This window comes from Melospiza georgiana, chromosome 6 (genome assembly GCF_028018845.1).
Source record: "Melospiza georgiana isolate bMelGeo1 chromosome 6, bMelGeo1.pri, whole genome shotgun sequence".
Taxonomy (NCBI): Eukaryota; Metazoa; Chordata; class Aves; order Passeriformes; family Passerellidae; genus Melospiza; species Melospiza georgiana.
The window spans coordinates 15,043,703-15,066,595 of NC_080435.1; positions in this window are offsets into that span (position 1 = coordinate 15,043,703).

A 22,893-nucleotide genomic window follows, 5' to 3' on the forward strand; every position below is an offset into this window, starting at 1 on the left:
GGCTATTTTGCTGCAAATATTTTCAAAGTAAAAATATTTAATATTAAAAAAAAATCCTGTCCGCCTTTAAAACTCTAGTGTTTTGATTTGAGTTTCCCATAAAATCATGTGTCTTCAGCGAGTGTTAACAGATTAATTATTGCCTTAAGTGTCAGAAGAAAAAAATGATGGAACCGTATCTCCCTCTAACACCTGTGTTCTGGAGGTCAAAAGAGATGTCATACCTGCAGCTGTGTCCCTGTGGTCCCAGCTTTTAATTTTTAATGGAAATATTATGTCCCAGTCTCAGCAAACAAGCCATATAGTGAATTGTGATAAATTTTCTATATCTTTCCCTTGACAGCATTTGCTGGGGTTCTGACTCTACACTTTGGAGGACCACCTCGATTGTTTTTGGTTTTGCTCTGCAGGTCTGTCATTTTTATTTTGAGGAGAGTGGGGAAAAAATAGGGACACATACCAACAGCCTTAGAGTTTGGCAAAGCTGGTGCTGCTGCAGCTGGAGAGGTATCTGATCATACTTGGTTAATAGCCCAGCAGAGTTTGCTCAATAAGTCCCAGCTCCTCCCAAAGATTCAGCCCATGGCATGCTGTAGGCCAGGGAACAATACTTTTGAGGCCTTAATGTGTAGTAGCATTACAGCCTGTACTAGGGATCCTTAAAAGCCAGTCATCCCTGGGTCAGGTAGGTTTTAATAGTAACACACAAATAGCAGAGAGTGGATGAGCTGAGTCGTCCTGCACGTGATCTCTTCTCTGCCTTTCCTGCCCTGTTCAGCGTAACTCGAGAATTTGATCTGATCTCCTCTGTGGCCTATAAAATCATAATAAGAGCTTTAGTGACGCCTCTCTAATTAAAGTTGAATTGAATTTTGTGCTTCAAGCATGACTTAAACATTCATTACTCATGAAAAATTATACCATATCCTCTCCAACTTATGCCAAGCATTCTTTGAGTACCAAATGAGAATTTTGTAAGATTTTTTTTTTATTTCTTGCTTTTGCAGTAGGAATTAAAAAGGGATCTGATGTGCAATCTGTGCACGCAGGGACAAATTTTAAAACCAGTTTGCCTTAAGCCATTAAGAAACTGTATCTCCAAACCTTCTCTCACTGTGCTATCTGCCCACCTCCTGGATTTAACTCCAGGCTTACTGACTGTGATGGGAGGACTCCCAGATACTTCACTAACTTTGGTTGCATTGTCCTTCTGCCATCAGCTTTCCTTTGCTGCTGTGGAAAGAACTGCTCTAATTTCCTAGTTGAAGTCCAAATTTGAGACTGAAACTGCTGTGTGAGCTTTATACTCATTAGAAGTACCCAAAAGGAGCCTGGAAACCCACGCTGTTTGATTCAGAGATGGACAGTGATACGGTTGGCAGCAGACACAAGTTCCAAAAATAGCAATTTCTGTTAGATATTAGGAAAAACATGCCTGCCACTTCAAGGATTGTGGAACACAAGAGTATGAGCCCACAGACAATGTGGGATTGATATCCTTGGGGATATTCTGAACCTGAATGGCCAAGGTCTAGCACAAACTCTTCTCAGCTGGCCCTGCTTCAAACAGGATGTAAGACTGGACAATTTCAAGAGGTCATTTGTGACTTGGAATGGTCTCTGATACTAAGGTGTACCACTTTTTGGGGTGCAGAGGATGAATCTGCTGAGACCACAAATAGTCCTTAATTGCAAAGTTGTACAAGATTCATACATGGTTGACAAGCATGAGCGCTGGAAGGATGTGAGGGAAAGAAAATAGATAAGCAGTTTTTGACTTGTGTTTGAAAAGCCTACAGTTTAGGGGTGAAAGGTTGATAAAAATAAGTAAATATATTGTCTGTGAATTTCCTTTTGCAGAAGATGTAGCTACTGGAAGAATCTTTAGCAATGAAAAAGGACTGAAACATTGATTAGGACTCTTCAGGCTGAGATACAGTGAAGATGCAGCCCAAATGACCTTGGTAAAGTGCTGTGGGGGAGACTGTTCTTATGTCCTTTTTTTTCCCCATGCCCATGCCTGTCCTTGATGAGATTGTGATTTGACTATGGGGACAGGGAATAGAGATGAAAGAGTAGAAGGTGTGCTTTTGGCTGAAAATATAAAACCCATGAAAACTGTTCACCCATGTTTCTCTGTTCAGAGGAAGTGTGGAAGGAACTTCCCTGGCAGTGCCAAGTGGACTCAGATGCAGAAGAGGACCAAGATATTAAGAAATACATGAATTAAGCATGGCTGAGAAAATGCAGGGTTAATCTGCAAACCTAAAGGATAATTTATTCCCATTATTTCTCTTATTTTACTTCATGCTTACTGTGTGCCTTTCTTGCATTTGGTCTCTCCTTTAAAAAAAGAATTTGTAAAGTTTTCTAATGACCTGGAAGACTCTTAATTTTTTTTTTCTTTAAAGAAAATAGTCTGCAGAATAATCTTCTCTTCTAGGCTAACAAATGTCATCTTCAGAATAAAACACGCATACACAAGGAAATTCCATTGAAGAGTGGGGAAAAAAATCTTGCTTAGCTTGGGCCCCTTTCAGCATGATCTGACATACAGTATGTTATCCTCAGATGATCTGTTATTATCTTCCTCCCCCTGAGCCACGTGTCAGTGACCATATGTGTGTGAGCAGCTGAAGCTGTCCTTTGAACTCTCCACTGACAGCATGGGCAAGGGGACAGCAGGCTGGGGCTGAGTGCAGCACCTGTCCAAGTGCCTGACCAGCTCTGTCACCCCAGGTAAGTGACTCCAAGTCCCTGTTCCCTTTCCCAGCCTTTTTCTGTTAGATGTGATCCTTCTGAGCATCTCTGCCCGCTGCAGTGTGGTGCCAGGGTGGCTCCAGCCCTTGGAGGGCTGTGGCTGTGTCAGTGTGGCACCACAGCTAAGGCAAGTGGCTGGGCTTGGCTCTGGGCCATGTGGATGTGGCTCTCCTTGCTCTTCAGAGTGATCTGGTCTCTCCACACAGGCCTCTGCCATTCCAGATGGATGTCCCAGCTTGTCTGGAGTCAGCTCAGGGAATCTCAGTGAGGAATTGCTGCTCCTGTGAGCTGAGCATGTGAATCCCTGGTGGCCAGAAGGTGGTAGGTGATTCTCCTGAGCTGTTCATTTCTTGGCTTTGTCTTCCAGGCACATACATATGCTAGGCTTGATGCACCCAGACTCGTCCCTTCCACATCTGCATAGCAGTGAGCAACATCAGGAATGTCAATTACCTTCACCCTTGTCATAATCATAAGTCATGCCTGAAATTTCTCTCTATGCCCATTTTGTAAACTTTGTTTAAATAGAGAGCAGCTGCAAAAAACATTGTCGTGCTTGACAATGGTTAGCAGCAAAGGCAGTGGAATGACAGCAATTGGTTCTAGCCAGACATTTGTCTAGTCATCTTTTGGTAAAAGGGGTGTGTTAGGTCATGATCAGAAAAGTCATAGCTGCTGTCACCTAAAATCTACTAAAAATTATTAATAGCCAAGTGGGAGTGTTAAGTGTCTTTTGCTGAGCCCACATCTATATCCCTCAGAAGCCATTGTTTTTACTGAAACCAAATTATAATAGTGGACTTTGCAATGCTGCGTGTGCATATAAAATGCTCAGCCTGGGAATGGGTTGTGTCTATTCTTTGAAGAAGGCTCTCAGCTCTGCGATGTACAGCAGTTTCCTCACCTTCAACTGGGCAATGACTTGTGTGGAGTTACATTTATGAAGGCACTTATTTCTTCATGGACTTCCATCAGCTGCCAACAAGATACAGCCAAACTTCTCATGCTGGTGAGGTGTTTCCCTGATGGCTGCAGGCCATGTTTGTCTTTCCAAGACACTTTTGTTAGTTTCTTTCTTCAGAGCAGACCTAAGAAACAGGCCCAGTAAGATCTCTGCAAATTATTCAGCAATTAAAATGTACTGGATTTTATGCTAGTAAATTAGCTGGAAGGACAATTCGGCATTTTTAACAAGTGGCAAAAATGCCTTGAATACTGGATCACTTTTATTGGTGTGGCTTGCACACAACATTTTCCAAAAAAACAAATAAAACATTTTACTGCCACTGTTGCATGGTTGTTTTCGTTCAGGAATAATTGCTGTCCCCTGCTTTCAGGGAAAGATCTGAGAGTTTGTACAAAAATTTATGCTGCTCTGTGCTGCTGCCTTTAAAGCAATATAACTTGTTTTCACGATGCAGTAACACCAGTATTTCACTGAGAGTACATGCATGGTCTGTGTGTGCTTGGGATGCCATCTTTATACCAGAAACACATCTACAGCAGGGTATGCAGCATGCAGAGACCTTTCCAGTCCAGACCAGGCACTGGTTAGAATTGACCTATATGGAAGCTTTCATTTGTTAAGTGGAAGTTATTATTAAAGAACTCAGTTAGACCCCTGAGTAACACTCTGTGGATGAATCAGGAAATGGTTCAGGTCAAATGGACCCTGCAGACCCTGCTCAGATCAGTCTTTGCCCTGATGTAACTGAACCCACATGAACTTCTGCATTAAGTGGTATTTGAATTAATGGTTAGATCATAATACATGTGACCATGTTTTGAACCTACCTGGAAAAACAAGGGGGATAAAAAAACTACATGAAATTTCAAAGGTTTTTGGCTTGTCCAGCTTTGTACCTATATAATGCTTTCATTGTGCTGGGACTCCAGTGCAGTTGGCTTTGCTTTGGAGCGAGGAAAGCAGTTAAAAATTTGTCTGCAATGTGTGTGTTGGGACTCTGAGGTTTAGCATTCCCTATGGACAAGGGCCGCCAGACAGAGCTGGGAGCAGAGTTGCCCAGTTCAGTGAGGACAGAGACCATCTGGGCAGGGGAGGTGACTGTTTGTGGAATGCCAGAGATGCAAGGGAAAAGCCCTCTGTGGCACAACTCATCTGCTTTTACTTATTTCTTCCTTTCATATTCCACAGAGCTTTGGTTGGTGTTTGCTGTTCTTGTTGTCTGGGCCTTCCTCTAGGCTTTTTAGGCACTGGAGATGCCCCTCCCTCGGTGTTTGGGGATGCTCCTGTCCCTCTAGCTGGGAGCATGGCATGTTTCACCCACTGTGACTGGGGATGGGGACCTGCAGCTCTACCAGGGACTGGCATTCCATCCTTTCCCCAGGAGAGCAGCCATGCTGCCTCTGCATTTTGGTGTGCCTGGGCAGGGGACATCACTCCCAAGCCTACAGAGCTCTGTGGCTTGCTCTTGCTGTGCCCTCTGCATGATTCTGGTCCAGTGTAATGCTCTTCCACTTGCATCTCAGGGATTTCCCCCCTCTTTGGTCTCATGAGTCACTTGTGGAAGCTGTGGGTTCCTCACATTTCAGTACCACTGCTTTGGGGTCCTGTACAGGTTCCACTGAAACGTGTGGAGTGCTTTACATGGATGGAAGCATTTTCCTTTGACAGCAGTAGGGTGAGTCAGGCATTTGAGCAGCAGAGCCAGTCAAGGGAGAGCTGGTGGGTGCTTCTGCAAAATAGGATTGTCTGCATGCTATGGTGAAGTGAGGAGAGACCGACAAGAGGGTTGAAACATTTTTGTAATGAATACTAAAGGTCTTCCCCAGACACCAGTTCCCTCATCTGGGATGAGGAGACCCTCTAGGAATGAGGAAGTTCTCACAGATTGCCAGAAGCAGAGCTGAAATGTGAACAGCAGCCTGTTTTTAATCAAGGTCTCACACGCACTCTGGCCCAGCTGCTCTCGCAGGATGCACAAACTGCCTTCCACTGTAATGCCTTTGGGTGGGCTGTTGGAGGCAAAGGCTATTCAGTAGCTCCTGCTCTTTGTGGGCCAAAAGTTCTTGCTCACACTGTGGTCTTCACTGGACCACCCTCCATCCCATGCCATGTTTTCCTGAAGCGTGTATTGATTACCTGCTCCGTGTTTCTGAAGTGGAGGGTGTCCAGAGCCTGGGCTTAGAAAGGCAAGTGAGACTTTCAGGAATCTGAAAACTCTTGTTGTGTATGATCTCTTTATGGGTTTCTCTTTTGTGATGGACAACCCCACTTTGTTCAAAGCTCTCCACACAGGTGAGGTTGTCCTAAATCTTTGATTGTGTTGCTTTCCTCCAGATTATTTCCTGTACATCTTTTTGGAGTTCATTGTCCTGAGACTAGATGAACAGTCTGGCTGGGGCCTTGCCAGGTGGACAAGAGCAGAAGGGCACGTGTTTTACAAGCTGGAGTCAGGCTGTTTGTACTACCCAGGATAATACTTGTCTTTTGTCTATAGTCATGAGACATGGCTGACCCTTATTGAGCTTGCAGTCCATCTCAAAGCTCTCCATAATTTTCTGAGGAATTGTGGACAGGTTTTCCCTATCCTTATCTGTACTGAATGGGGTCCAATTTTTTTCAGACATTTTCCCCACTGTCAAGATCAGAATTCAAGCCTATCTTGAGGCAGATCTTCCCAGCTACATAGCAGCTGTGTATTTTACAAGCATGCAAACTATCTAATGGCTCAAGTTGTTAGAGAAAACTTTGAAGAAATCTGGACTCACAACAAACACAATACAGCTCTGCTGGGTTAATCCCTCCATTTTGACAGTGACCCATCCATAGTTAGCATCCAAGTATCATATTTCTAGTCACTTTTGCATCTGCTCTGTGAAAGTTTATTTGAGACCATTTATTTCATCTTTTAGGAGGATGTTATGCATCTGAAGCTTCATAAGTCAAGACATGTAGTGGCCTCTCTGCTATCCATGCAGTCTGTCGTAGAGGGAAATTAGCTTAGCTGGATCCAAATTAGTTCTGATTAAATCCATATTAGCCAAAGACTTTGCTTTGTTATCTTCTGAGCTTATAAATACTTAGTGGTATTTATTCATTATTTATTTATGTTTCAGACTTTTTCTCCTGGGAATTGTAGCTAACCTGACTTCTCTTCCCTTTGCAATCCACAAGCTTATTTAATTTTAGGCATAAAGTTTGCTTTGCTCTCTCTGTCATGCACCTCAGACATCCTTGATTAGAAACAAATAGGTGATTGCTAATTGTTTCAGCCAGTCCTATAAATCCTGTGAGTTAAAGTTCATCCACTCTTGCTTCTTCCCCATTTTAGGGAACGGTACAACCTCTCTGCCATGGGTTTTAGCTGTGCTTCTTGTACCTATCTAAAGAAAACTGCTGCTAGTAGACCGTGCATGTTTCAGTGGATGCAGAGAGGGGGAAAGTTGCATGAAAAGTTGCATGAAGTGGGGTGCAGTGCAGTTCCTTGTCACAGTGTGGATGTCAGGCAGCTACAAGAGACTGAAAAACCTCTCTTGGAGCAAAATGTATGTAAACAGGGAGTAGCAGCCTCTTCTTCCAGGCTGGAATGCTATAAGTAAACGGGGCAATGCAGGCTGAAGGGAAAACCTGTAGCAACCTTTTAGTTGGAGTTGCTTACACATGGTAATGGTGTGGGAGGCTGTCTAGGGCCCTTGCTCCAGTCAGGAGAGGGAAGTTGAGGCCTGAGAGTCCAGACTTGGGGGTGAACAGACAGAGCTGACTTCAGTGTCTCTTACAGCACAGCAGCCCTGGCTTTTCTGTGTGAGAGACTGTCCCTAGTTTTGGTCTGCCTGGGCACTTCTCTGATTGCTGCAGTGATCAGAGGTTCTGTCTGGCCTGGAAGTGTTGATTGGAACCCCTGGTCAGAAGGAGTGGGAGAGCACTGGGACAGCAAAGAAGCACCTCCTTTGACTTGTCTTGCTTGTTTGAATTGATCAGCAGCTCCCCACCTCATTTGTTATCCAAGTCATGATGTCTGGAGCCAGATCTTTTATTCATCAGGGGATGAATAAAAGGGCCAAAAACTGGATCTAAAAGGAATCAAGAGACATCTACAGAGCTCCTTCTCAAAAGGTTGTCTGGGGGTTTGCACCACACCCACTCTTTTAAGAGCTGGAATAATATATACCCTGTCAGGCTGTAAATCAAAGGCCAGCACAAAGAAAATCCTACCACACACATTTCTTTTTGTAGATGTAAGAACTTTTGGCCTCTTTCTTGCCTTCTTCCTTGCTCTTCCATGCAGCTGGTGATTTTGGGCTCTCCTCTTTGCCTCCACTGCCACATCCCAAAGCTGTCACTATCTTTGCTGTGGCCAGGCAGAGAACAGCTCCAGGGATAGGGTGTAGGATGGCCTTTGTGGCTGAAGGCTAACAATTCTTTCTTGGGAGTTTGAGACCCATCCCCAGGCTCAATTCTAGTGTTTGGCTTGTTTCCAAAACTCATGGGGAAGGTCCAGAAATGTGGTTGTTGCAAAGCTGAGGGCCAGATAAGCAAAATAAAGAGATAACCCTTTAGGAAAAAAAAAAAAAAATAGAAAACAACTCAGTTCCCTGATTAATTTTGCTCTGGGAATCCCTGTAGTCTTAGGTTTCTAGGCCTGGCCTTGTTTCCACTTCATCCTCCCTCTCTGAAGAGGCTTTTTGTCTTTAATTGCAACTATAAATAAATCATCATAGCCAGAAGTAGTATTTTTCCAAGTCTTCAACTCCAGTGGCCAAACCCTTCAGTTTCCAGGAATTCGTTTCACCTTACCCAGAACTTGCGACAAAGAAGTGAAAACCACATTCTGCCTGTATAATGTTAGCTCCAGTCTAGAGGAGTTTTCCTCTGGGTATTTCTGTCCTGGATTCAGAGCTGACCTGTAAAATAGGATGAAGACCAGCTCATTAGCACCTGCCTGGACCAGCTGCACCCAAAGCTGCCAGGCAGCGCTGTGGGTGTGTTCAGGCCTCTCTGCGCCTCTTCCCTGTGGGCATATCCTCAGGAAGCTGGCAAACATTGGCCACACAGGACAAACCACAGCAAATCAACTGGGCTGACGAAGAACCCCGCCCTTGTGCTACCTGTGTGTGAGCACATGGACTTACAGGTAAATTTAGTTTCTTACCCACTGTTAACTAAGGTGATAATGGGGGGAAGCAGTGAAAAAAAAAAAAAAGAGAGGGTGCAGTCACAGCCCAGATGCAAAAATATCCAGGTGGTCTTGAACATCTTTTGGATAGCACACACTGGTCTATGCTGCTCTGGTTATCTGTACCAACAGAGGTGAGTCAAAATTTGTGAGTGAGCTCTTAATTTGGCAGCGCAGGGTGCTCTGGACTGTGGCAGAGTCAGCCAGCCTCAAAGAGCTTGTCCCAGAGGGCACAAACAATCCTTCCTTGGGACTGAAACAAGTCAAAAAGGAGCTCAGAGCTGAGTTTTCTGTGTATAAAGGTCAGTTAAATGATCCAGGAGCTGCCCTCACGATGCTGCTGAAGCTCTGCTCCTAGGTTGGCCTTCCCCAGCCCAGACGAGAGTGGTGGATACTGTGGACCAGACACAACCCAGCTGAGAGTGAGAGAGGAGACTGAAATCTTTTTGTGTGGTAGGTGAGTGTTTAGATATCTTCAGGGCAAACTCGACTGATACCAGTCATTATACATTCTCTTTCCTGCTGGTGGAATACTTCATTGAGGCACAGAGTTTGCCTGCTTGTGTAAATAAGTATTTAAGTACAGAGGGAGCCAGACTAGAAGTGAAAACTGCCTTGTAAGGATAGCATATTAGTCTTTGTTTTAGCCTAATTCCCTCATTGTCACAGGAACATATGTGATGGTGGTAGTCATCCTTGTGGATTGTCTGCTTGTTCTTCAGAGATCATTAAACACAATTACAGGAAAAGAGATCTTTGTTTCTGAGCAACACTCAGCTTTTATATAAGTGTTCCACATTTTCTTCAGAATGCTTTACCAATTGTAACTAATTTTAACCGTTTGGTTGGCATGAATATAAGACAGCCCTTTTCTGCCAACTGATTCTCATTTGTTTTCATGGGAATTGAATGTCTGGGTCCTTAAGTCACCTTTAAATATGCCAGCCTCAGGTCATGTTTGCTTCATGTACCTTTCTTGCTGTTTAGTGTCTCAGGGTGAAAATCCTCCCCTTTTGGATACAGATGGTAAATTCCTAGGGGCCTCTGTGAGGGCTGGATTTCTCATGTCTAAATAGAGAGAGGCTCTGTATTAATGAAACCCAACTACTTTCCCCAGCTCTGCTGATGGTCTCCTAGTTGATTGTGGACAAATAGCTGCTCCTCCATGGACCTCAGCTGGCCCATGTGTGAGGAGGTGTGGGACTGCCTTCCACGGCCAAGGGGCTTTCAGAGCCAAGAGGAAGATGTGATTTGGAAGGACTGGGCTTGGCAGCACAATAAAAAGGAAGAAAATAGGGAGTTTCAGAGCCAGAAGCAGAGGGAGGCATGGTCTGGGCAAGGACTGGGTGAGCAGAGTCAGCAGCAGCTGGGGGCTAACTCAAGATTTGTCCTGCAGCTTACATATGTCCAGGCATGGACTTGTTGCCTGTATTCATTTGTAAAGTACCTCTCTGAGCCACAGGGTTCTAGTGACCATAGTGTTGTCCAACAAAAGCCTCTGTTTAGATGTGGGCTTTCTAAGCTAGCTGAGGCTATGAAAAAAAAAAATAATAAAAAGGTATTAAAAACCCGGTAAGGCAAAGAGAGGCAGGGCAGAACTGGCTGGAAAGTGGAAAATATTTCCCATGATGAATTATTAACAAAAAGAAATGTGTTCCTGTTCTTTGAAATTTCTGCAGCATTTTTTTTACCATCAGAAATGCTAAAGCCTAAAAGAAATTAAGTTAAACAGAAATAAATAAGATCTTAAGCAGCTCCTGCCTCCAGGAAATGAGCTCCTCCATCTCTCTTTTCTATGAAAATATGTATTTAGAAAATAAACTGTTTTTCTGTTTGAAATTAAACTATCAAATATAAAAGGTTGACCAACTCTAGGAAAGTCTGGTCTTGCGCTTAAGGCACTGATTTTGGACCGAGAGACCTGGGTTTAATTTCCACTTCTGCTACAAACTTTTCCTGTGTGACCTTGGGCTAATCCTTTAATCTCACTTTGCCTCTGTTCCTCATCTGTCAGATGAGGCTATGACTTCCCCACCTCACAGGGGTGTTATGAGAGTAAACACATCCTCCGTGCCCTGCGCCTCACCTTCCAGCCCGCCCCTCTCCTGGGGCAGGGGGAAGGGAGGGATATGGTCCCCGCTTTGGGAGCCACTGAGGTCGCTCCCTCCATGGCCATCGGATGGGCTGGTGAAGGCAAGGCTGGGTAGGACCCCCAGCAGGTCCTAAGTGTCCTTGAAGAGCAAGAAACGAGGGAAGAAAAACACTAAGCACACGTGACCTGTGGAAAGGAGAAATTTGTTGTTTTCTGTCTTGTTTTGGTTTGTTTTTTCCTACTACTTCCCTGTGCTTTTTTCCACCCCTGAAGCCAGCACTCACAAAGTGTCCGCAGCACTCTAACAGCATAAAACTCGGCCCCGTGTAGGGCTGGCTGCTTCCTGAATTAGTCTACATTTGCAGCAATTACCTTCTTTCCTTTCTAGCCAAATGTTTCTCTGAGCCTGAGGCCCAGCTAATTTTTTTTGTCAGCTCTGGTTGCGCTGGGCGGCCCTCCCTTCCATACGGGAAATATAGAGATGCCATTCAGGCACCTCTAATCCCGCTTTCACTGCTGCACTCATTAAAACATTCCTTTATTTATTTTAATTTTATTCTCTCCTCCCCGCCACCTTTTCTAAACAACCACTTGTATTATGCTTTTAATTGCCTTTAGATTTCCCTGGTGTAACTTCTCCGGCGTCCGCATAGCCGTAGGCAGAGCAGGCAGTGCTGGGAGCCTTGCACATGGTCTGTGGGCTCGCTATTGACTCAGTGGCGTGCTGTGAGTGAGTCAAAGATCCATGGGGATCACTGGGGGTGGACAAAAGGGCGGTAGGATCGAAAGCAGGGCTGCAGGGGGGACGAGGGGGAAAAGCCAGTGAGAGAAACACGTGCCGCGCTCCCTGCATGTTGGTGGAGCATCTTCCCTTGGCACAAGGGACTGCTGTGGACTGGGAAGCTGGGCTGCCCTGCCAGGGTTGGGGGGCAGCAGTGTCTGCATCATGGCTCTGTGAGCACAAGCTGTAATGTGGCCTTATACAGGCGTGACTTCATCTGTTTCCATAAGATTGCTTTCTCCCTCTCTCTTTCTTTGGCTGGTAATTGAGAAACGCATGAGCTCACCTCCTAGGAGCGGGAAATGAGAACCGCAAGAGGAAACGAGCTGGAAAGTATACATGGGCCGGAAAAAAAATATAGATTAGGTGGGGGGGAAGTCAGAGATGTTAGGGAGAAGAAAAGGGATTCCTCCTGTGTGGGGTCATTGCCATACAGGGCTCACAGCATCTTCCTCTGCACTGCAGGCAAGGGCAGGGCTGGGGCAGTCCTGTTGACATCCATGCAACTGTGCTCATCTTGAGAGTATCCTCTGGGCACGAGGGGCCCAGAGGCAGGGTGAAAAGGTTGCCCAACATGATGGTGGTACCTTGTGTGTGGTTTCTTGATACAAACACAGCCTCTCATTCATTAGCACAGCTTATGGGACCTGCTGTTGAGGAGGAGTGTAGCCCAGGTGTAAATGGGAGCAGAGGATGAACCCACACAGGTGTGGGGCTTTAAAGTGCTTGATGGAGAAAGGGGAGGAGGACGGAATGGTGTTTTAGGTGGAGTTAATCACCTGAGTGAGTTCTCTGGGCTGGCAGGTCTCAGGATGAGGGTTGCAGGGTGCTGGGAGTACTGTTCAGTCAGGCCATGCTCTCTGCTGTTGGGTCCTGCTTGCATGCAGGTAAGCAATGTCCATTGCCAGCATCCCACTTCTTTGTTTCTTGTCTCTGCTTTTACCTAAATCAACCTTCAGGATTTGGAGACAATGCCTCTGGAGGTAGGCTCTTCCCAGTTTGGTTTCCACTTGATTCCTTGTTGGCTTTTTGCTTTTGAAATGGAGACAGGTGATAGAGGAGGTGGTTTAAAGTGGTCAGATTGGCAAGGAGAGCTTTGCTGCCTTGTTGATTCAGTACCTTAAGTTTCTTCCCTGGTGTCCGATTTTCTCTTTCATCATGTGTCTTCTGCTTGCTTTTACTCCCTGTACTAAGGATGTCTCACACCTTTCCCCTCTGCTGCTGTTGAGGTGAAGTTTGGGAAGAGATCAGCTGTCCTCTCGGGGTTAGCTCTTGAACCTGAAGGACTAGTTCTTTAGTTGGTGAGCCCTAATATAATGTCACCTGTCAGGGGATCCTGTCCCCAGAGGGATGTAAAATGACCACGGCTAATTATCTCCAGAAAGCTGAGCTGTTGGGAGTCCTACATGCAGCCAGGTGCAGCTGAGGGAGGGAGACAGCTAATGAACCAACTGCAGGAGCTGCGGGGAGTTTGCAGCACATCCTGTTGATGCAGAAGGCTGTTGTGATTCACCCAAGGTGCTCTGAGGGGCTTGGAGCTTTGCAAATTAGTTCTCTTTTCCTGATCTACGTGGTTTTGATTTTGAAGTCTAAATGAAGACAGGTCAGAGTTTAGGACCAGCTGTAGTGGGCATGTATATCCATTTCTTTTGACCTGTTCCATCTCTTTATGGTGATTCAGGTTTTTTGTTTTTTTTGTGTGTGTGTGTGTGTGTACACAAAAGGAACTTTTAGCTGATGGGAAGCCTGTGCAATGTATTAGGGCTTAGAAGATCTGTGCTGGCACAAGTGGGGACCCCATATACGTTATACACTATTTGTGTTTCCACTGGATTTTTTTCCCCTTCTCTTCACGTTTCTTTTTTTTTTTCTCACAGTTTTTCCTAAGTGAAATACTAATGCAGTAATGTTCAAACCCACAATGTTTGAATGGCCTCTAAATCAGGCAAAACAAGCTTGCCCAACCCTAGTTGAACAGACAGGACTCATTTTCTAATCCATGCACACTCTGTTCATTTTGGCCTAATAAATACATTTCTGTCCTAGACCACGAGCGCTGGGGGACCTTGGAAAGTTTGACGTTAGCAGGAGAGGGGCAGGTGACCAGGGGAGGAAAGGAGAGACTGGATTGGCACTCATGATTCCTCTAGATGTCTAATAGGAAAGGCCATATATCCCAAACTGGTGTTGTGTGCAAAGAAACCCGTGTTGGGGATTCAGTAAGAATCAAGTTCCTTGGACCTCACTCTTGTTTTTCAATGGCTTGTCTTTGACTGGGAAAACCCAGCAGGTACTGAAACTACAGCAGTTTGGGGTCTCTGAGCACTAACTGAGGCTGGAGCGGGTTATGACCCAGTTTTAGGTCTTGGAGCACAGGTCTCACTTGGGTCTAATTGCTTTTATCTTTAATGCAGAGTATTTAAGCACCAGCAAAATTGTTGCCATCAGTGCATGTCACTCTTGCTGTAAGGAGTGAATATTTTTTGTTAAGTAGAGCTTCTTGGGACTCTGAAAAGGATTAAAGTATATGGACTGCTCTTACTTACCTCCCTAAATACAGACACTGTTGTAATAAGGCTTGTAGCTGTGGCTCATATCCATGGTTGAAAAAGCTGTGCATCCCCATCCTTGTGTGTGCACTTAAACTGACCCATGGATGCCACTGGTACTTCTTGTGTTTGCTCTTCTGCTTCGTGCAGGTTGCTTGGAAGGTCTGTGGCCCAGACTTTGCCGTCATCTTTCCCGCTGTTAACCTGGGAGCGGGCCATGAAAAAGACAAATTATTCTGGCAGTGGGAGATCCCTTCTGCCTGACATATATCCCATGGAGAGAGCAGGCTGTGCATCTGGTATGGCACAGGAATGCTGTGAGCTCACGTTCACACCTGACTCTGGAGCATTATTAATCCCACTGCGGAGCCGCGGAGTGTTTGGGGTGGCGCATTGCTTTTCTCCCATGGGGGGAATGCTGCTTTGCCTATCCCAAAGGGTTCAGCCTTGATCACAAGTGTTTTCTAGGGTTCAGATGCTTTAATTCTAGCTATCCAGCTCTCCAAGAAACTAAAGGGCTCTGTTTCCCTTGACTGGGAAGCTGACATGGGTCAGTTGTTGCTGTTCAGCTCTTTATCCAGTGGTGACTTGTTTGTGGGACTTGTTCTGGAGACAGTATGTTGGTGTGTCCTTAATGTTAGTCAGGAAAAATAGTTTCACTCTGAAGGTGTTTTCTCCAATGGCCTGGAGGAAGCAAACACAGCTTTAGAGTAGGGTGCAGGTCTGTGGTGTAGTCACTACTTGGTGCGACCAGGTCTAGACTGATGATGAACTTATTTGGCTCTGTCTGATGATGAACTTATTTGGCGACCAGGTCTAGACTGATGATGAACTTATTTGGCTCATCGTGAAACACCCAAACTTTTCCGTGAAGCACAGCAAACGATAGCATGGACTAAAATAAATATTTATTTCTGCCTACCATGCCTGCTTGCCCTGCCTTTCTGCCTTTGGGCTTTAGAATATGATTCAGAACCTGTTTGCCTGGCATTTTACATCTTTGCTTTTCTAACCAATGTCTCGGTGCTCTTGGTTTTGCCCTGCTTTCCTCTTCTTACCAGCCTGGCATGTCCATGTTTTTTTTCGTCAGGCCTTTTGACTGGAAAAAGCAGGCTGTGCCTTCTCCCTTATACACCTGCCCTCATCTGTGTTGGCCACTCTGGTATTTTAATTTCTTTTTCACTGGCCCATTGCACACGTGTTGATTGGCTTTGCAGCTGAGGTCAAGGAATTTCCATGTCGTACTTGGAGAGAGGGTTTCCCCTTAACAGTCACTGCCTCAAGCAGGCACTGGTTCATGTAGAAATAGCTTGGCAGGTCTTGGAAACAGGTTTGTGTGAAATAATATTGTCTCTTTGAGGTCAGGAAAAAATGCCCTTTTATACAGTCATGCATACACTCTTAAAAAGAATTCCACAAAGCTTGGTCTGTTCCCCCCCCCCCCCACTCTTCTCCTGCCTTACCTTTTTCCTAAAACACTGGAGAATCCAGTCTTGGAGTCTGACGGCACTGAGCATACAGCATGTACTGTGCCTTTTGAAATGTTGGCTGCACATAAAAGCCTTGCTTAACACTGGACTCTGTTGCTTTATTATGTTGTGTGCACGGTATGTTGGTGGTGGGGTTCCCCACCGGGTGGGTGGGATTGGGAGTAGGAGGTGTGGAGAAAAGCAGCTGGAGCAATGGGTGATGTGTGCTGGGGCTCCTGCTTCCCATGCTGGAAAGGGAAGCCAGGAGCAGGCAGCTGATGTCAAAGGTTGTGCAAGTAGCCATGGCACTATTTGTGTGTTTTGCATCATTGTTGATTTTATTTCTGGTCGTGATGTTTCGTGCTTACTGGGAGAAGGGTATGTGGAGGGAGAGAAAGGTGGGAAAATGTCCCACTGCCCCAGGACTGTAGGGCAAATTCTTACCCATCTGCTGTTTCCAATGCTAAAGAGTGGCAAGAGCCGTGCCTTTGGGGATGGATGGTCTCACTCCAGGACTAGGACTGCTGCTTGATGTGCATGTGCTGGTACATGCACTACCACAAATCTGTGTGATTGCTTGCCTGGTGTCACATTTCCAGTTTAGGCCCGTGCCTGGCTAGGCACCCACACCACCAGTCATGCACAGTGGGGCAAAAACCCCAGTGCCAGGCCTGCATAAGCAGAGGAAGCCCTGCAGTGGGCATCCTGTGGGCACACTGATGGACAGAGGAGCAGGCAACCTCGTGCCCTGTAACACATGATAGTCTGGATGGGCCCAAGTGCCATGTGGGGCTGTGCTTTAATGTATCCCATGTGTTTGTGTTACCAGCCCAACTGCAGCTGGGGAGAACTTGAGTGAAATCCCTGAATGTGAAGGAAAAATGGCTCTGTTTCAGTGGCCATAAGGGTCCATTTCTGCTGTCCTTGTCTATCTGCTTGCCCTTGAAAGGGAAATCAGAGCCATGTGCAGATCAGGATGACCCTCATAACAAACATACTGTCTGAAGAGGTTTGTTAGTCCTTGTAGTTAAGTACCTGCTCAGATTGTGCTCGGTGATGTGCATTTGCTGAATTGCAGGCACCTAATGAGGCTTTGTGCTGTCACAATTCCCTGTGTGGTGGAAAAACCCCCAGCTCTATACATACTAGATGCATTTAGACTCTCAGACTCCAGGATGGTTGAGCTGGAGGCACAGTAGATAACATAGGAAAAAATATTCTTTCCTTCTGCTGCTCAAAATGTGCACCACTGCAGCTGGTCTCTCTGTGCCAGCCTAAATCAAACTGAACACACTCTATACTGCCCCAAATTCCCCATCTGCAGGATATTCAGATGTTTGTTTTTGAAGTTTGAATGGTGAATGAGTTGCAAGGGGAATGCAGTACTTGGGGATGGACCAGGATGTTGGTGTTTGGAGCACAGGCTTGAATGGGACAGCTCTCGTGGCTTGGCTGCTCTGTCTGCAGCCCAGCTGGCTGCAGCTGTAAACATTCACCTGTGATTAGCATCTTCCATTTCTCCTTTCATCAGAGGACTGGAGCATATGCTGTGACACAGCCTACCAGTATCTTTAAAAAAATTTCCCCTCTATCACTTGTAGATGGAAAGATGAAATCCCACAAAACACCTCCCTTAACCTTTTTCCAGATTATTACATGACTTTATATCCCATTCACCTTTTTTTCGTTAACCTTCTCCTTGCACTCCTGCTAGTATCAAGTTCCTCCCTGGCCTTCTTCACTGCCATTGGTTTCACTGTCTCTTCCTAGCCCAGGAGTTCAGTGCCTGCCCAGGCCCTCCAGCCAGGATGCATATGTGTATCCCATACATTCCATTCGCTGCTTTGTGATGGTGGTGTGGTGAAAGCTGAACTCTGACATCTTGTGGCATCAAGCTCCACCTGTTAACCAGACAATCTGCAAAATATTGATGGGCTTCTTTTTTTCCTGTTGCAATAATGTTTTTGGAGTGTTTTTAGGTGGCCAGCATTTATTCCCATTTGCCCTGTCTCACTCATCATTTTATACCCTTCTAGTGCAAGCTATTGAACCATTTGGACATTGATCTTTCCTCCTAACAACCTTGGAAACCTTTCTGTGTCTCTAACGATTTTTTGGCATCTTTCTCTGGCCTCTGTTCCTGTTATCCCTGCTCTGAAATGGCTGAGCAGGCTTCAGCTCATTCTCAAAGTGTGAATGTGTCATTGATTTATGTGGTGGCATTTATAACGTTTTTTGTATTGTTCTTTATCCTATTCAACCTAACATTTTTTGGTTCTTTTTTTCCTGATGGCCTCTGTGCACAGAGCAGATGTTTTCATTGAGCTGTCCGCAGTGACGCCTAGATCTTTTTCCTGAGTGGTTACAGTTAATTTAAAACCCATCAGTGTATTACCTCAGCAATCCCTTGATGTCACTGGTTAGAAGATCCCAGCTGGCTGCTGCTCTTAATTCTATTGCCTGTCTGTTTCCTATTATTTTTTATTATGCTTACATTTACTTGCATGCTGCGCCAGCTTTTCAAGCGAGGTGGGCACACTCATTTACAAGTGGCTAACACAGGCTCTCAAATTCTTCTGTTAATGTTCATAAAAGTAATGTTCATGCTTAGGTGTTTTCACGGCACAGAAGTGCTTCCCCCATAGCAGGTACTACTGAGTAATGCCAGTACAAGAAAACAAACGTGGCATATGTTTGCACATGTCCATTTTTGAGAGCTCCCCTCACTGCTGCATGAAAGAGCAGCTTGTCTGCTGTGCCTATCTGGACCGTGCCAATGAGTAACCTGTGCTGGGCAGCCCTGAATATTTGGCACCGTGCTCTTTCATGTAAAATCGTGTGGCTTCAATGAACTCACAGGGAAGGGGAGGAATTCTGGATGCATGGCAGGTTGAAAGCTGTCAGCAGAGGCTTAGGCAACATAACGGTGCCCTTTGAGATCTCTGTGTATGTGTGGTTTCATTGTTTGTCTGTTGGACGGTTTTGAAGACCTGTAAAATACCGTGTGATACTTTCCAACATGTGAGATAACCTAAATAACACCAGGAGTCCCCTGGTGCTGAAAGCAGCCCGGCGAGGGGGTGCCGCGGTCTGCCGTCACGCAGCCTGGAACAGGGCACGCAGGGACATTGCACCAGGTTTGCGTTACAAAGCTCCATCCTGCAAGCCAGGGAAACTTCACTGGGCTCCCAGAGGAGCAGTAGTGAACCGGTGTTAACGAGAGATACTGGGAGACTGCAGGAAGGAGCCAAATGCTGTAACTCTGCTCACTGATGGAAACATGGTGAAGCACCCTCTTGCTTTTAATGGCTCTGCAAATGACCTTTGGCAACTGCCAGCTCCTGTTTCAGAAGCCACGCAGCTCCTCTGCCACTGAGGACAGACTCTTAGGAAGATGGGATGGTTTAAACAGGAAAACAGAGACAGCTGCAGTATGACCAGTTTCCCACTGTGAGGAAGCTGAAACCAGCCTAATTTTGCTGAACTGTGACTCGGTTCAGTCCAAAGATTCCAATACCACGCAGTAAATGTTACAAGCTCCTTTGAGGAAGGGGAAAAAACCCTCTGATTCAAAGGCAAGGGGAGGAAGTGCCCAGCAAGGGACAGGGATGAAATTGCCAGTAATGATGGATGGGGAAAGCCCAGTAGGGTATTGCTGAGCAGGACCTGAGAGCACAAGAGATGAATGGCCCTCAGTGACCAGGCCCCACTGAAGTCTGTGATGTGGATAAGAACAAAAGCCAGCCACACTTGTTCTTGCTGTGGGGAGGGGATGGTGATGCACTGTCGCTTCACTCCACAGAGCTCCTAAAGGGGTGATAGTTGATGTTCTTGAAGGATGAAGCTGCAGCAGATTCTTCAGCTCCTGAGACCAAAACTCAGCTGGTCCCCTCCTGCAAAGGGCAGATGGCTTGTTTGGCTGTATTGGTGAAGCTTGTGCCAGAAGTGATTTTAAGCAGTGTGCTGGGCCATTAACCTCAGTGGAGAAGCACTCCTGTCATTAATGTAGAGCAAGAACAACATGTCTGTCAGGCCAGAGATGAACTGACCAAGGGCACATGCATAACCCTAATAAAATGCCACACTGGAGCTGTGAGTACCAGCAAAATTTCTGAGTGTGGTGGGGCTAAGCAGTTCTCTAACAGAAATAGATGCAAAACTTTTCTGCAGGCACTTCAGCCCTTGATGTGCCCCAGCATATAATGATGAGCATGGCAAGTGTGGCTGGTTTGTAAGAGCAACCCAAAAGAGTGGGATATCCTTTCCTAATGCGTTTATTTCCAGAAACTTGACAAGTGGTGAATGCAGTGAGGACATATAAAGAAGCTTATTGCCTAAGCCAGATCTTAGATGGCAAAAAGCTGGAAATTGAAGTAAGGGAATGCCTCCTGCTACAAAGAGTATAGGGTTACAAGGAGCGTGTAAAAAAACCCCATGCAACTCTGAAGTGCTGCTGATGTGGCAAGAATGTCACTGAAAAGCTGTGTATTAGGGAGTTGAAGTACCCCTGGCCTTCTGCAATGAAGGAAGAATGGCTGTGCCTAGCAGGTAAATGAGGAAGGAAGCCGCATTCTGGCAGCAAACAGATGGGCCAAAGAGCACAGAAATGATCAGAAGAAATCCTCTTGCTCTACTTTACAACCACATTTCCCACTTTTTTACTGCCTGCAGAAAGCTAGGCTGAATCTGTAGTGGCCCGAGCCAACCAGGCTGTCCATCAACAGGGACAGGGGAGGAACAGATACGCGGTAAGGCTAAGTGTGTATGGGAAGATAGAAGGTAGTGCAGAAACTTGGAGGCAGTGCTGGCTTGTAACTGCACTGGAGGGGATAAATTGGCTTCCTTGCTGACAAAAGGCCTCCAGCAGACCAAGCAAACCTATGCAAGAGGTATCAGACCAGCCCTGGCAATGAGGAGGCTAAACTATGAGGACACAAAAAGCAGCTGAAACTCTCATGCAGGCCTAGACTGTGCAGTGGGAAGCACTCTGCTAACTTCCAGTCTGAAACTGGAATAAATCAATGGTCCTTTATCAGCTTCTTTTTCCCATAGACATAACTGGATTTGCTGTGGCAGTTGTTTTGCAGACATTACTGTACTGCAGCACACTTTCCAGTTCCTTGTATTAGAACATGGGCTCATTTCTCTGTGAATCAGCTCTTTGCTAACTGCTTTGTAAACTGCAGCAGAGCAGACTATGCCTAGCACAGAGCCAGACTCTTCAAGCAGTTTTCTGGTTGATGACCAAATTCAGAGGCTATTCCTTTCTGCAGTCACCAGTCTCTGTGACACCACAGTATTTATTGTCATTTTCTTGCTGAGAAACTGCTCATCAATCCATTCTGGGATGGCAGCAGCCATTTTCAGCCTGCATTGGAAAGGTAGCGTAAAAAAGGTCTTGCTGTGCTGTTCATGGAAGCAATTTGTCCTTTTAGGGTTTCTTTATGAGCCCGAATCCACAAGAACCTCTCTTCCTTCCACACCTTTGTCTTCCTACTTGATAGGAGCCCTCAACCCCAAAACTGTGTGTGTGTCCTGAGCAAATGAGGGTGTAGAGATGCAATACCGCTGGGAACAATGTGAACCAGGAATGTGCTAAAGCCAGAGGCACTGTAACCTAGAGCTACACTGAACAATGTGGAAGAAACGCTGTCAAATCGGTGTCTGTGTGAGCTATTATATCCCCAGCTAGCCCCCCTCCAAAAGTTTGCTCAGCATGCTGACTTTCCAGGAGCTTTCTCAGTGCTTGGAACAAGTTAGCTATCTCCTGCCAGAACTGAGAGAGGAACACGACTGGCTGACGAATACCATATGTTCCAGGCTGGCCAAAAGAAACCTAATTGTGTTTTGTTTAGCTTGTGTACTTAACTGGGTTTCTGTAACAGGGCTCAGTTGGTTGGGTTTGGCTTTTTTTTTTTCCTTTCCAGATAAATGGGGCTGATCCCTTCTACACTGTCCTGTGACAGTTCTGTATTTTGCCTGGAAATGTAGGGCACAGCCTTCTGCCACTTCCTTAATAGAAGGGATAAGGGCAGAGCTGAGCAAATGCAAAGGAGGTTGCCAGCAGGAGTGATCAGAAATTGCAGGACTAAAATCTCATTCTAGGCAAGGAACATCCAGTTCTGAAGAGAAAACAAAAATGCTTAGTCTGACCAGAAGGTTCCCCATCCTTTTCTGCTGCTTGTTAGGCCATCAGAATGGGAAAAGCATGTTTGTGACCTGGGAGTGGGAGCACAGGACTCTGAATGTCTAATATCTAAATGCAGATTTGCTATGTTAAAAGTGGAGCTGCATCAGGCTGCAGAAACTAAAGTCTGATCTCTCTTCTAAGACCACCAGGGCAGAGAACTCTCCCTAGAAAGCACAGACTGCAGCTTGCAGAATTTGAGCTGATGCTGAGCAAGGTTCAGTTCATAGAGACACCTAACCCTGGATGGAGCTAGAAGAGAACTTATTCCCACTTCTTTCCTCTGTTCCATTACACTGCATCACTTGGAGTTGATCTGTACTCCCTGGTGTATTTTGTTCCTTCTAACTGCCCTAAATGCTTAGGAGGAGGCCTCATCTTCTACCACATGATTGTCCAGCATCTACCACAACCTCAGCTGGAGGAGGGGAGATCACTGGGCATTGTGTTGCATATAGCAGCTCTGGCTCTCCCAAGACAGGAGATAGCTGGAAACCTTGTACCCAGTCTTCTCCTTCAAGTTGTTGGAGCATACAGACATGTTCTCCCCACTTTCCTGGACAACCTCAGCCGTGGTGTTAGCAGGGGGGTGAAGGAAGCTTTGCATCAGCTAGGAAAGAGCTGTAAGTACTAAGTGTGTGCTGCTCCGACAGGTGAGCAGAAAAGAGTGGGAGCCCTGATTTCTAGCTGAGCAGAAGAGGTGAAATGAAGCTAAAAAGCAGCTGCCACTTTAAACGGATGTCTTCCCTCCCCATGTCTTATTTATTTCATCCCTTCCTGTTTACACCGTCATTTCCCGCAGTTCCTGTTCTGCTCGTTTAGAGGTCAGGTCAACCCAAGGTCTGCCCCATTTCTGAGCACCAAATCAGTGAAAGTGTTACTATCTGATGTCACCAACGAGATACAGAGATATTGGCT